At 59.5% G+C, this 12,444-nt stretch overlaps 1 protein-coding gene across 1 annotated transcript in view; it reads right to left on the bottom strand.

Annotated features, from left to right (window-relative positions):
* CTBP2 (C-terminal binding protein 2) overlaps positions 1 to 10,315 on the bottom strand; it is a 90,025-nt gene extending 79,710 nt beyond the window's left edge. The window contains exon 1 of the mRNA XM_012723672.1: positions 10,296 to 10,315. The gene's annotated coding sequence lies outside the window, so the exon portion shown is untranslated. The remainder of the gene's footprint in view (positions 1 to 10,295) is intronic.
* Between the last annotated feature and the right edge of the window lie 2,129 nt (positions 10,316 to 12,444).

Raw genomic sequence — 12,444 nt, 5'->3', positions numbered from 1 at the left:
TGATGGGTGCCCTGGCCACGCAGAACTGTGGACCGTACAGAGGAGCAGAAGCGCCTGGCACCTCACATCTGCCCGGCGCCCCAGCGCCAGGGCTGACCTTGCTACCACTGAGAGCCGAGACCTCGATCAGGGAGCGCGGGCCGGGACGCCTGGTGCTGAGAGGCCGCTCACCCGGCCCCATCGGCCAGCACGCTGAAGGGGTGAACTGTCCACATGCAAACCACATGTACATAAAACCTTTAAAGTTGACCCCCTCCCCAAAAGACCAGCGCAAATAATAGAAGCACAGGCCGTCCAAAGTGGCCCGCTGCAGCCAGGGGCCTGCGCACCTGGGTGAGTGGGGCGCGCGCCCCAGGAAAGGGGCGCAGCACGGCCGAGATGGGTCCTGCAAGCAGGCCTGGCACAGCCCCCTCAGCAATGCTGTAGCAGTTCAGAAGCGTTTACCTGCAAAAGCCTGACCGCTCGTGGGCTGGAGGCCAGGAAGTGAGAAGCACGGTGCCCTCGAGGGCAGAGTCCAGCTCCAGGGCCACAGACCACCGGCAAGTGAGTCCCTCCTGGGGCCGGCCACCCTGGCTAGGACTCCAGGGTTCGGAACCCCTTTGGGCGCCCTCCCAGGGGCCACACCTGGCCAAATACCCCCTCCCCTGCTGGCCTGGAGACCCCAAGGTCCCCTGCACTGAAGGGGAAACAGACCCCAGGTGGGAGTTCACCCAGGGTCACAGGACACGCGAAGAAGGGGTGCCAGGAGAAGACCCTGTGCTTTGCAGGACCAGTCCCTTGGGCTAAAGAGACTGAGCCCGGCCATGCGCAAGGCCCTCAGCTGCTGGGGTGCAGCCACAGCAGAGCCCTGAGCCTCACGGGGTCTCCGCCTGGCTCCCCGTGTCTGGGACGCACACAGCACATTCCTGCTGCTTTGCTGAACTTCAGGGCAAACCGTCTGGGCCCTTGCTAGCACCCCAGGAATCCTCCCCTCGACCCGCCCGCCCGCCTCACCACGGCTAGAGCAGATGTCCCTCAACAGGCGCCACTCAGAGGAAGCTCAACTGGACGGCACTGCACGCACTTCCACACGGCAGCCCACACGCAGGCGCCTTGCCGCCGAGCGCAACGCCCAATACCTCGTACTCATAGTGTACATCTACTTTGACTTGATCTACTAAATTATAAAGCTTTCCTGAGTCTCTTAAAGGTAGTTTTTCCAGTCACGCAGAACTGTTTAATTGGGAGGTGCACGGAACATAATCACCCCACCTAGCACTGCCATACCGCTGACGGGAATCCCTCCGTTCGCGCATTCTGCTGTACTTCGTATTTCTCTCTACTAAGATGTCTGTATGGAAACAGACAGGCACGCTAGTCTTCATAAACACCATAAATCATAAAGTCGTTCCTTGGCTTAGCCAAGCCCAAAAGCAGTCCCCAAAGAAACTGCGAGGCTTCTACTTCCCAGGCTGGGAAGGCCCTGGGGCTGCCATTTCTTTCTCAGGCGACTCCAGCTGCCCCCGAAGCAGGTCCCCAAGCCAGAGAGGGCAAGTCCTCCCTGCCCAAGGCTGCAGGGAGCGGTGGCGGCTCCTTTAGCCCATCTGCAGACACCTCCAGGGGCCCGGCCCGGCCAGCTCACCTACACCGCCTCCCCGCAGCCACGGCCGGACTCTGCACAGCGGGTGGACTTCTCCCTCTGCCCGAGGACTGAGTCTGCGGACACGCCGCCCGCCTCCAGACAGCGGGCCTGGCCGGCCGCCTCGGCTGCTCCGCCCCGTTGACCGTGAGCCCGCCCCCTCGGCCTGTGAGCTGCGTGGGACTTCTCGGAGTAACCCCACGGCCCAGTCTCCCCCAGGGCCGTCATTAAAGTCAAGTTAAGCACGAGCAGGGCAAAGCGTTTCTGCAAAAGCCAAGTGTCATCGAGAGGGAGACCATCGGCCTGGCTGCGGCCTGTCCATCAGTTCGCCACACAAGAGGAAAAGGGTTTACCTAGCACACCGCATTTCCGAACGTGCCAGGTGGCACCCATGGGCGGCCTGCGTCACGATGAACTGAGACGGGGGTTCCACGAGCCCCACGTGCTGGCCACGCCAGGCTGTGCAGGCCTCCCGGTCGCGAGGGCCAGGGCCAGCACCGCGGCACCCGCCTGGGGCTGTGGGTGAGACCTGGGAGTCCGCGCGTGGCACATCTCTTCCCCAAACGTAGTTTGTGAAAACAGTGTCTCTGCTCACCAGCAGGCTGGGGCGCTGCGCCCAGCCCGCTCCGAGCACTGATGACCAGTCAAGAGAAAGTGAAATGTCAAGTGCATCTGAAGGCGCCAGCAACAATCCGAAGAGGCTCCGGGCTGCCCGGGGCTAGGCTCGCCTCTGGGGCGGAGGGGTGGGCCGCCAGGACCCCCACTCCTCTTCCGAATCTGTTCATTCCGACAGGGGGGGAGTTTTCAAGTTACATAAAATCCCCTTTCAATCATTTGTTGTGCCAAATGTTCAATAACTTGCTCGAGTGTGTGGGTGTGTTGGGGGAGTGGTTTGTTTTTAAAGAAAGACCGTCTGTGAGCTGCTGGCAGCTTCTGGGCTGGCTGCATCGGAACCACCCGGAGGAGTGTGCTAAAAATACAGATGCTGACCCCACCTGGAGCGTCTCCAGCGGTGGGGCGGGCGGAGCCCCAGGAGGCTGGTTTGCGGTTAGGGGGGCCCTGGGGATCCCCCCGCTGCTCCAGAGGCCACCCTCTCAAATCACCCGGCACCAAGCCTTCCCTGGGGACCAGAGTTCAGTCACGTGGAAACCGCCGCGCCCACAGCCAGCCTGATGCTGAGGGCGGTGAGAGCCGCTGAGGGCATTGAGAGCCGAGGCCCCCTGGCCAGGAGGGCAAGCGGAGCCAGCACCTACCACTGCCCCACCCCCGCCAGAGCAGGGCAGAGCTGCCCCCACGTTCTGAGAAGCCCCTAGTGCCGACGTCCTATGCCAGAGGGATGCGGCCAAACACCCCCGTGGCAGTGGAGCAGTGGGGGAGGTGGGGCGGGTACCACGCTGTCAAGCCACGGCCACGCCGGGGCGGCCACGTGCGTGTATGTGCACCTGGCGTTCCCTGGAATTGGCAATTGTGAAAAGTCTGTGTTCTGACCCCTGACCCTCCCTGCCTCCAAAGCGCATTTGCCACCACCCTATCCCAGGGCCCTAAAAAAGACAGGGTCCTGAAATGACTAGCCCACCCGAGGGGGCCATCCCACCACAGGCCCTGGGAGGGCAGCGGCCCCAACAGATGCAGCCCCCTCACCACCTCACCCCCAGGAGCAGGAGCTGTTGCCCTGTGGGCTGTGTGGGGGCACCAGTCAGTCCCCAGGGGGAAGCCATGCAGGGATGAGACAGAGGATTAAGTGCCACCCCACTTCCAGGGCCGGGGGGCAGGAACACACACAAACACCCACAGCCCACGGCTTCCGGCTGGCCCCAGGCCAGATATGCCGGGCCACGGCCCAAGTGCCCACCACAGCCTGGAAGGCAAGTCGGACAGGCCCTTCCGCAAGGTGCCCGGCAGGCCAGGCGGCCCACCTTCACGGGCAAGGGGGCGCTGAGCTGGCAGTGGGGTGCCGGGCCCTCCCCACAGGCCCCCCAGGGAGTGGAAACCAGCTGGCTGTCCTCGCACGCGGGCAGCACCAACCACTCACTCTTTCTCCCTTCTGTGGGAAGGAAAGTAGGTCTTAAATAGAAAGTAAATATTTTCCTGGGCATTTGTCGGAGTGACCTAACACAGGGTAACATTCCACAGCCCAGAACAGCCTCCTGGATGGTTTTCCATTCTCCAGGCCCCAGAAATCAAAGCCCAGCCTGGGGCTGGTCACGAGTCCCAGGGACGGGCTCTGCGCTCAGGCTGCGGCACAGCTCGGCCTCGCGGGGGCCTCCCTGGCTCCAGACCGTGCACCAGCCTCCGGTGCTGAGGGGAAGGCGCCCTCGGCGAGGTCCACCCGCCCCCCACCGCCCACTGCCTCTCCTGAATGTTCTCAAAGCAACGTCTGCAACCCCCGTTGCCACCCTCTAGAACAGCCTGAGTCCGCAGACACGGCCAGCTGTGAGCGCACCTCACTGGCTCTCCGACGCTGTGTGAGGGCAGGGCCTTCTGCTGGGAAGCCAGGCCCTGTCACAGGATGGCCCTGTTGCCACGCGTGCGGCCGCAGCTGGCAGCCTGGCCCCAGCCATCACTGGCTGCAGAACTCCCGGCAGAGGCATGGCCCAAAGCGGCCCCCTCCGAAAGCCAGGCCCTGCACCCCAGCCTGTGCCCCCCAAGACCTCGGCTTGCCTACAGATGCTGTGATGAAAGGAATTGGGAAGACCCCCTTTTACCCTCCCGAGCAGAAGCCTCTTCGAGAGCAGCGGGCGCACCGTTTCCAGGTGGTGCTGCTGAGCTCTGGAGCTCCCACGCATCAGCCTGGCTGAGCCAGTCACACAGAAAGGCCCTAAGCCGACCGGGGGTCCCACCCCTCCCTCGCCCCTCCCCGTATGCCCAGGGCTGAGGGGCTGACTAAACTTGCAATTATCAGAAGGGGGAAAAAACCCGAAATAACTTTGAACTACTTCCTCTGCCCACGGTGGGGGCACATCTGGCCAGTGTGGGAGAAGGACCCAGCCTTCAAAGCCCTCCTTAAACAGTCAGGAAGACCTCATTACAGATAGAATTCCAACTTTAATTCTGAAATCTCCTGGCTTTTGTCAATCGAAGCCCCGGTCTTAATCCCAGGCTTAGTTGAGAAATGAGAAGAAAGGATTGTGTGTGGAAAAAAATCCTTAGCCCCAAGTGCAAAGAGGCCAACAGGCTGGAGGCGCCATGGCCAGGCGGAAAAGCCCAGGTCTCGGGAACCCTCACACGGTGCTGCTGGGCACGGGGGATGGGGTGGGGGGGACGCGCCTCTCACCCCTGGGGCCCAGAAACCAGGGTCCAGGTCCAGGGCTTTCTGCACAGCAGGCCCGTGAAGCCCAGGGGAGGCGAGGGAAGCGCAGTCTGGAGCCACGGGCCCAGAACACCGCCAACCGCAGCTCCTGGTTGGGGACCTGAGCCATGGGCTGCCCGGGTGGACAGAACAAGGATAGCTGGACATTGCTGGGCTGAGTGCCCTGTCCACTCTCCAGGCGTGCGGCCCCCGGAAGCTGCTCCTCCTCCCACCCTAGAGAGGCCTGTGAGCTGCCTCCCTACAGCCCACCCTGACACCACCTGCTTCCTGACCTGGAGAGGAAAAGGAGATGGGTTTGGAATGGGCAGAGGCGTAACTGCCACTCAAGCTGGAGCCCCCCTGCTCTCCCGGCCAGCCCAAGGAGCCCAAGGCTGAGCCCTGAGCAGAGGTCCCCGAGGGCCGGCAGCAGCAGACCCAGGGATTGCCCAAGCACATGGGGTGTGCAAGCACCTGCCTGCCCGCCAGAGAGAGGCGGGCAGGTCATCTGGTAATTAAAGGAAAGCCTGTTTTTCAGGAAAATCTCCACCTCCTGAGGACTTTACCCTCTACATACAGGAAGCCAAGGTCAGCGGGAGAGCTCAGGCATCACCTGCCTGGGTGCCTTTCAGGTGAGTTAATCACCCAGGCAGGGCTGGTCTCCGGATTTCAGGCCACACCCGACTTCTGCCATTCCCTTTCAATTCCCTGATGGCCTCTCAGAAAGGAAGGCTGCACCTTTTGTGCAGGGCAATGAATTCGAATTCCTTCGCGATACCAACACAAACTCCAGCAGCCACCCAAGGGAGGCTTCCCCAGCAGAGTCAAGTTGCTGGCGGTCTGTAGGAGTGGCGCAGACCGTCCCAAATAGGATTATTCCCATCCCACCGGTCTAGTCCCCCCTCTCCCCCAGCTCCCTGGGGTGCACACAGGAACCAACTCCTGAAAGATGTGCCCCAATTCCAGAGGGCAAGCGTGAGGCAGCTCCTCCCAAGTGAGGGCACCCCAGCAAGGAGGGGGCTCTTGAGCACAATGATGCCACACCAGGCACCTGAGCCCGAGTCTTACCTACTGATAAAATACTGGACCATGAAATGCAGTTTTATCACAAAATCTTGTAAGGACCATAGATACTAGTCACATAACCCCAGTGTGTGTGTGCAAGGGGGGGGGGTCTTAAGGAGTGGTGTAGATCAGAGACACCCAGATGGAGATGAAGAACATGGGAAGATTGAGATTGGGGGCCCAGGGGAGGCTAGATCTGGGCAACACCACCCCTAGTGCAGCTGGGTCCCAGGCAAACGGCCTGGGCCCCAGAGCCTGAGCCCAGGGCCTGAGAAGGCCCTCGGGCCCCCCCTTGTCATCGCTACAGCAGTGAGCATCACCCCACCCAGGGACCAGCAAGGCTCAAAGGGAAGTGGCTGGAGCCACTGCACTGAGCTGGCCCTCCAGGTCTTTCCAGGCCCAGTCTGGGGCTCACAGGGAGGGCTCCCCCACACACTCAGCCTGCCCGGCTAGGGCCGCCCTGCAGACCAGGATCAGGAGTCTTGCTTGTTCACACACCAAGAGGTAGAGAGAACTGAAACAGGCAAAGACCAGGAAACTCTCTAGAAAGCTCTCCCTGGCATCCGATCACGTCGCTCTAACAAAAGATCACCCGGCAAAGGAAAGGAGGAAACGAAAACGTGCGGCTGCTCAGTACTCCAGTACTCCGTGTGGCCCGGGAGGCTGGAGGCAGGGCTCTGGCCGCCAGAGAGCGTGCACCATTTTGGAGAAGCCCGTTTACATCCCAGAGAGGTGCCAGATTCCAGGCAGGGCTGAAAAGTTCATCTCCCTTGTGGGCAGGGAGCCAGGAGAGGCTGCCCTGGCAGGGAGCCCAGCCTGCCCTCACTTCCAAGTGGTTCAAACCCCTGCTACACTGGGAGGACAGGCTCCCGGCTCGGGGGCAGCCACCCCGCTTGGTTCGAAAGATCAGGTGCAACGCCAGTGACAAAGACACTAACGAAATAATCGAGGCTTAGCTGTTGGGCTAACTGTTGGCGAACTTAGATTTTGAGAATCCAATTAGGTTTGCAAGGACAGTAAGCGTCAAACACGACACTTCTTCCAACAAGGTGGGGGCCTCCCTCTGGCTCTCCCACTTCCTGGCCCACACCCCTGGGTCAAGGGAGCTTTGTCAAAGGGCGGAGAGAAGCCGAGTAAGGTCCGGTCCTCCGTGCAGTTTCCGGCAGCAACTACATCCCGCACTGCGATCTGGGGTACAGGTCAACACCCACCTTCGCAGTTGCTGGCGGAAGGGCCTCTGACACCACCAGAGACGAGCTCCCAGGCTCACAAAGTTATAGGAAAGCAGCTGGTTGCCGCTGTGGGACCTCGACTACCACCGTTCAGTCAATCAATGAACCTCTCGGTCCACCAAGCTTGGGGTCCCTTGGGCGCACCATCACAAGGTGGGTTGGTTCAGGTGTGGTGAGCCAGGTACCAGGTTCTGTTCTGGGCCTTGGCCGCCAGGGGCCGACCTTGACGCATTGCCTCATCAGGCGGCTCTGCGGGCGACCCCCCCAGATAGGGGCACCCCCAACTCAGCTCACTCCCAGCACAATGGCCAGCGGGGGAGGAGGAAGCTGGCACTGCGGGGGCAGCATAGCTTTGGGATGGGCAGGAAGTGGCCCTCCATTTACAAATGAAAAGGGGCAGTGCGGGGGAGGGGCGCTTCCGGCTGGGTCAGACAGGCTTGGGTGGGAGGTAACAGGCCAGAAGGGTGTGGGGGTAAGTGGAGATGCCAGGTGGGCCGGAGGAGGGGCGGGCTGCCTGGTCTGGGGGCCCCAGGTTTGTGGGGGAGGGCTCACCCCCTCACCTGGAGACTTAGTTTGGGTCAAGCCCCCAGACTATGGAGCCGCAAGTGGGGACATGCAGCCAGACCCGCTGCCCTCCCCGGTAGAGCAGCGCAGGTGAGCCAGGTGCCCTTGTGCAGACCCAGCTGTGTCCCTCCCACCTGAAGAGGCCCCTGATGACCTGGGAGGGTGGAATTCAGCATTTCTTTTTCTAATAGGGACTGCTCTCTTTACCTGGCCCACAGGAGGGTCGTGAAGATTAATGACCATGAAATGCTTTTAACAGCATAAACATCCTGGGCTGCTGGGACGGACTGAGACCGCGCGGGGCCGTGCTCCCACGACTGCCCTCCCACTCAGGCTGTCGCCATCCTGGCCCCACTGGCTCCTGGGGTGGGTAGAGAATGGCATCTCCAGCCACTGCCCCCCATGCTGGGCCTGCTTCTGGTCCCCAAAGGGCAGATGGAACCAGCAGCCATAGAGCAGACCCCAGGTCCAGGTCTGGACAGGAGGAGAAAACTTTAAAAACAGCCGCGGCCCCCTGGGAAGAAAACAGCCTCTCCCCAACATCCAGTTCTGCTGGTAGGTGCCCGCAGACCTGTGGGCCGCCCTCAGGCCTCTGGTGTTTGGACAGCTTGGCCCACACCAGCGGCCAGCCAAGCTCCCCGTCAGCCCATCTGGCCTGGCAGCTCCAAGCACAGTCTCAGGGTCACCCCTGCACTGCACTCCGACCCTCCCTGCAGAGCAGAGCCTCAGGCCGGCTCACCACGGGGCACCGTCAGCTCCCTCACCCACTTCTGAGACTGGCTTTCCAGGGCCCTCCCAACCCCCCCGCTGGCTCTGGATGCTCTGCAGCGGGCAGGCCCAGAGCTCACAGCTGCACCTCCAAGGCTCTCGTCTGGATGGACACAGCCCCCGCCCACTCCAAGGGCAGGCCTGGTCGGTCCTCATGGAGCAGAAGATGAACTGATTTTGTTTGCCCTTCCAGGGACTGCACTGACAGCACCATCAGCAAAGGAATAGAGTTCTAGGCCGCGCATCTAAAAGGAGATGCACAAGCCTTTTCCCAGTTTCTCCTCAACCCCCCAGCAAAGGAACCTCACCTGCTGTTCCTCCTGCCACAGCCACAGCCACCCCCACCCCCCACCCCCACCTGGGGCAGGTACAATACTTCCGGGCAGGGATCTGGCCACTCGCACCGAGCATGCTCTTCCTTGCCAGCCTCCCCTTTAGGCTGGCTTTTGAAACTGCCATCTGGAAAACAATCCCATTAGGCCAGAGGAGGTGACCTCGGTCATCGTGGTCCTGTCCCTTCCAAAGGAACCTCCTGGAGTCTGTGGCTCCAGAATCAAGGTTTTGTTTGTCCAGGCTCCCACAGACTGCTGCAGGCCATATTGGGGCTCAGCTGGCGTGGCTGCAAGCTGACCACCCCCAGGCTGACGGCGCAGCTGCGGGAAGCCCGGCTCACACAGGGATGCGGTGGGCCGAGGCCCTTCCAAGCGGGCACAACCACCCAGCCTGGACTGGCCAGCAAGGCCTAGCTCTTCAGGCCAGTCTTCAAGCCAGTTAGCAGCTTCTTTCAAGTTATAATTAAGTGCGTTTCAGCTGAGCAGAAGACTGCTTTGAAGGGAGTAAAAGGCAACAAGGGGAAGTGTATTTCTTTCCATTTTGCAGAGAAGGAAACTTAGAGCCACAGTGGGTGAAAGAGCCCTTCCCACCAACGGCAGGACTCGCCCACCAGCTCGGCTACCCCGGCTCTTCCGGACCCTGCAAATACCACCAGCCTTGGGGAGAATCGAAGACGCTGCTATTGCCCAGGGTGGCAGTTAAGTTCTCCATTAAGCTGAAAGCACGCGGGACCCCGGGACTGGGAACCCAACGTTTCATCACCATTTTTGTGAATGCCAAGGCAACTCTGGGCAACCACCTGCGAAATTTAGTTACAGAAACCGTTAAAGCCGATCATTTCTAAAACATTTACTCAGGGAGGGAGGAGGCCAGATCTTGACAGGTGAGCTGGCACCCGAGATCTAACCAAGTGAACCTGGCTAAAAGCAGACAGACGTTAGCCCCCAGGCTGCCAGTGCTGGGGATTCCACTTGGGGAGGAGGGTGGGAGGCATCACAGCCTGGACACCGCCCCCCCACCCCCTCCTCGCAGGAGGGGCACTTGCCCAGACACTACAGCAGATTCCAAGGCCTTCTAGAGTGAGGAGAGCAATCCAGACCACAGCCCCCCCCCCCCACCAGAGAAGCCTCGTGGAGCGGCTGTGGAGCCCGGTTTCTTGACAGTGCCTTTGAAGAACCTACTAGACACTTTCGGAACCTTTCCTCAAAAAGGCAGAGCGGCCACGCTCCAGGGGAGATCACCTTCCAAGCAAGTTTGGGGAGGTGGGGGCCACCCGCCACCAAGACACCCCGGAGACTCTGTTTCCCATTCTGCCTGCAGCTCCCAGAAGCTGCTAGAAGAATGAAGGCCTCGCTGCCCCTTGGCGCCCATTGTCAACATTCCACAAAACAATGGCCTGGCTGCTCACTACTGCACAGTTGGTATTCACCTGTGAACCCTCTTCTTCTGCACAGCGGTCAGAGCCCTGTGCTCCTCTGCTGAAGTCCGGAAGGCCCAAGAGCAGCTCTAATTCAGGTTTTAAACATGAATAATGACAGTTAAAAGCAAAACTCCAGATTATGCCCAAACATTAATTTGTGGATATCATTAGTCACATTGACGGCTTTTGGATACTGGCCATTAAATCATGATCAAAAGGAAAACTGAACACCTTCAAAATGGTTCTGAAGTTTCAGCAATTATTAAACATAATTTTCCAAAACCAGAGATAGGTTTTTAAAAAATAAATAAATAAAAGCCCTTTCATAAGTCTTTGATACATGTCCCATCAAACACAGAATTAACTTCAAAAGCCGAGGGGGGCAAGCCTGGCAGTTTTCCTTCTTTCCCAGGGAACTGTAACTTTAACTGGAGCAGAGTCAATTAGGACATGCTCACCAGCTGGAAGGGCGAAAGCTGATCCGTGCCCAGGCAGTCCCGCCTGGAGAACAAGCCCCTTCCGGCATGGTCGAGAGCCCGCTCCAAGTTCTCAGGAGAGGCCACACCAGCTTCCTTAGCTCGAGACTACAGGCACCTTGGGGGGGAGAACAAAGCCCCCGGGCATCTCCCTGTGTCAGCGTGGCTTCTACGCAGTACCAGGACTTCTCTGCAAAGGGTCAGGCGAGCTGCGCGCCCACACTTTAAACATACCAAGGCGACCTTACCAGTCTCGGACCCGCGGCCAGACCCCGCCCGACAGAGGAAGTCCGCCCCCACACGCCCTGTGTGGGTTTGCCCGTGTGGCGGCCTGGGTCAGGGGCTTGGGACAGGCGCTGCGCCTTCAGGCCTTCACTGACGGAGGGGCACAGGGACCCAGGCCGCGTCACGGGCGTCCTGATGCCAGCCCGGCCACTTCCAAGGACAGCGGTGCAAAAGGACAACCGTGCGCCCTCTGCATGTGTCCATCTCGGGGAGGCTCTCGTGCAAAGGGCGTGACTGCCTTCCCCAGCCACCCCCGAACGGCAGAAGCGTCCTGGCCAGGGCTGTGCCCATCAGCCAGCTCCCGTCTTGCCTTTAACTGGCAGGTCTCACGGGACACCTAGGGGCGCCTCCTTCGCTGCCAGCCCTCCTGCCTCCTGCCTGGTCCCTCCGGCCGTGCTGGCTCAGTAGCCGTTTCAGGGGTTCATCTCAGATCCTGTGGTGTTGCTTGTTGTTGCAGCTGCTGTTGTCATTTCCTCTCTCCCTAGAACAATTTTCAGGCTCATGAATAGGATTTCTGTTTGGAGTTTTAAAAGTCAAGAGTAAAGTTATCGATTATTCCCTGAAAGGGTAACCGATGGCTGGCTAATGATTACCCACACGGCAGTCTTCCTGCTCCGTCTTGTGTACACAGCCCGGTTAACAATGCCGGCCACAGCCGACTGGACTCCCCTGGCCAGGAACAGGTGTGCCCTTAGTCTTAAGAGGCCAAAATATCTCACAAAGTATGTCACTGGTGTATTTTTACAATGCTGCTAGTTATTTGCTTTTAAGCAGCCAAACTTTCTGACTTAACTCACAAGAGAAGCGCTTTGCAAATAGTTCTCCACTGAGTAGCAGAACCAAGTCCCAGGCAGAGTTGCAGTTCATGCTTAGCAAAGAAATACACTTTAGGAACAAAGAGGTTTTCTAAAAACCAGTAAAGAATTAAGGTAAAGCGCCCCGCCCCTCCCCTCCCCCCAGCAGAACACCCCTTTGAGGGCCAGTTTCAAAGATCCCAAGTGAAGTCGTAAATAACTCTGGCCGTTGAGCTTGGTCTGCAGAGCCCCACCACCCTCTGCTCAGCCTTATTAAGGGACAACTAGAAAGGCGGGGGACACAGTCCCCCCCACAGCCTTATCTTTCCAAACAGGAAAAAGAATGAAGCCCAAGAGCGCCTTTCTCGTCTTGTTCCAAACAAGCTGCAAACCCCAAATTTTAAAATGCCCTCTAATAACTGCATTCTGCAGGGACCAACTGGGGTTCCCTTCCCCTGGGGGCACAGAAAGCCAAGCAATGCCATAAATTCCCTTTGCCTTCAATCCTCACTCCTGTGTCCTGGGGGGAGGGGGTGACCGACAGACACACTTACACTAAACCCCCAAAGCCCCACAGAAATATGCTGGCGTATTTCCTTTGTC

The sequence above is a fragment of the Condylura cristata genome, unplaced genomic scaffold (assembly GCF_000260355.1).
Source record: "Condylura cristata isolate star-nosed mole 26May11 unplaced genomic scaffold, ConCri1.0 scaffold00011, whole genome shotgun sequence".
Lineage (NCBI taxonomy): Eukaryota > Metazoa > Chordata > Mammalia > Eulipotyphla > Talpidae > Condylura > Condylura cristata.
The sequence above is the reverse complement of the archived record's forward strand: the minus strand, read 5'-3'. Positions and strand labels throughout refer to the sequence as shown.